Source organism: Poecilia reticulata, linkage group LG21 (assembly GCF_000633615.1).
Source record: "Poecilia reticulata strain Guanapo linkage group LG21, Guppy_female_1.0+MT, whole genome shotgun sequence".
NCBI lineage: Eukaryota > Metazoa > Chordata > Actinopteri > Cyprinodontiformes > Poeciliidae > Poecilia > Poecilia reticulata.
The window spans coordinates 388081-390410 of NC_024351.1; the positions used below are offsets into that span (position 1 = coordinate 388081).

General features: G+C 37.9%; 1 protein-coding gene across 1 annotated transcript in view; it reads right to left on the minus strand.

Moving 5' to 3' along the window:
- LOC103457088 (serine/threonine-protein kinase D3) overlaps positions 1-1160 on the minus strand; it is a 25024-nt gene extending 23864 nt beyond the window's left edge. Inside the window, exons 1-2 of the mRNA XM_017302089.1 lie at positions 606-1160; positions 81-186 (exon numbers count right to left, since the gene is read on the minus strand). The gene's annotated coding sequence lies outside the window, so the exon portion shown is untranslated. The remainder of the gene's footprint in view (positions 1-80; positions 187-605) is intronic.
- Between the last annotated feature and the right edge of the window lie 1170 nt (positions 1161-2330).

The following is a 2330-nucleotide window of genomic DNA, read 5'->3' on the forward strand; positions in this document are numbered from 1 at the left end:
CCGGTTCAGAACCCGGTTCAGGTTCAGAACCCGGTTCAGGTTCAGAACCCGGTTCGGTTTAAGAACCCGGTTCTCCTCACCAACAGCAGCTTAGTGACTCTTGTCAGTTGAAGGTCTCCCGTCCTGGACCTCGGTCCGGTTTGTTCAGTGAATCTTTGGGTCCAGATCGTCGGTTCCTCTCAGATCCTGTTGGACACAAAAAGCTTTTCAAAGCGACTCACCATGTTTTCCACATTTATTTCCTACAGACGGATTCTGGTGGACCCGGTCCGGTCCGGTCCGGTCCGGTCCGTCCCACTAATGTTCTTCTGAACCTGAACTCCATTAGTTTAACTCATTTTGGTGAATTATTCCGTCAAACCCACAGAACCCACAGAACCCGTCCTCTCTAGTATTTCATCATTAATATCAAATCGATCAGGAAGGTCACAGGTCACATTTTTCCACGAACCATCGACGGTTTAACTCTTTCAGAACCAGCAGAACATCTGGACCCGAACCAGCAGAACCATAATGAATGAATTACCACAGAGGAAGAAATCAGCTGCATGTCTGACAGCATCAAACTGTTTTAGAGTTTGAAACAAGAAAAAGTTCAAAACTACCTCCGATTCCACAGAGTCCATCCAGAACCGAGCCCCACACGAACCGTTCCCTCGGAACCAGCCGGCTCCTGCAGCAATCCCTGCGAGTCCAAAGGTGTCGGTCCTCCGGCCGGACCAGCAGCTCCAGGCCGAGGATTGAGCCGCTTTTCTCCGCCGAACTGCGGCGGCGGTCCGAGCGGCGGATCTGAGGAGACGATCCTGCAGAGCGGGGAGGGCCCACTCCGAGCAAAAACCCATGACCAGAGACTGGGGAGAGGGCTTACTCTGAGGGGATTTCTGAGAGGAGCAGAAAGAGGAGAAATATATTTTTAGAGGAATGATAAAGTTTTGCATAGTTCTTATGTGTTGTACAGAGTTTATTTATAGACATTATTAATTTTCAAGTTTTGTCCCTATTTAGCCCTTTATATATTCAGGTCAATGATACTTAACTGGCGAAAAGCAGATTAAACTTTAAAATGGAATCATGAGGGTTATTTTTACATCTCATTTTCATTACTTGAATTTTAGTTAATTTTGGCTACATCTGCGTTGTTTAATTATTTATAATACAATTGATTTACATGTGTTTTATAAACAATTTAAATACCTTTTATTTAATGTTTTTAAAGAAACTCATCTTTTCAGGTAAACACTGTAGAAACTGACGCGCATCATGTTTATAAACGATCTCTGTTCCCTGGGGTTTTATTACACTGCTATTTGTCGCCATCTTTTGGTGAAAATAAGGTATTACAAGCAACAGTAATTTAGACAAATTCTTTAAATTTAAAACTATAATAAAATACAATAAACGTTTTTACTCCTTGATCATTTATAGACTAGTAATAAAACTGTCAAACATAAAACGTAATTATCATCTGTAAAAAGTTAATAATAATGTTTTGCTTCCTGCTTCACCGTGTGGATCAGAGCGACGCTGCGTGGGATCCGGCTAATTCCTGGAGCTGAAGGAAACACTCCACACCAGACACTTCAAATAAAGATGTTTAACTTAACTAGACATAAAAATACGTTTACAGGAACAAACATTTCTAATAAAAGATAATCGAAAACCAAACTTCTTTTAGAAAATATGGGCCAATAATATTAGAATACAGAAGTTATATGGAGCTACATTGAGACCAAAAAGGCTGTAAAAAATAAACGTTGAAATTGAAAAGAAAAAGTAAGGAAAGACTTGACTTGATCTTTTTGTTTTCAAATTATGTTTTGACAAACTCAACCAGAAATTTATGGAGCTAAATTGGATATTAAATTGGTTTAATTTTTTTTTAGAAATAATTTTGGAACTGCAAAAAAAAAAGATTTAAAAATGAAATAAAGTTTGGTTCAATAATTAAGCTTTTTTCTTTTTTAAAAACGTTATTACCTAAATTTAGTTTCATAAATTGGGATCTTTCTGTTGTAAAAATAACCTGAAATCTAAAAAAGACGTTTTGAAATAAAAAAAAGGTTTGAAACTGAAATAAGTTCAAAAATACGTTCAAAGTTTTTTCTGAACTATTTAATTTTGAACAAACCAAATTAGATTAAAGTTAGAAAACTAAAATGTTTCTGTTTTTTCAAATAAAACAATTTTAAATGTAACAAAACTGAGAGAAAAGTGGAAAGAATTGAACCAGCAGCTCAAAGACCAGAAGCGTCAAGAATGAAACTCTGAACAGCTTGAAAACTTTACGGACCTGCTGCAGCCTCCAGACCTGCTGCAGCCTCCAGACCTGC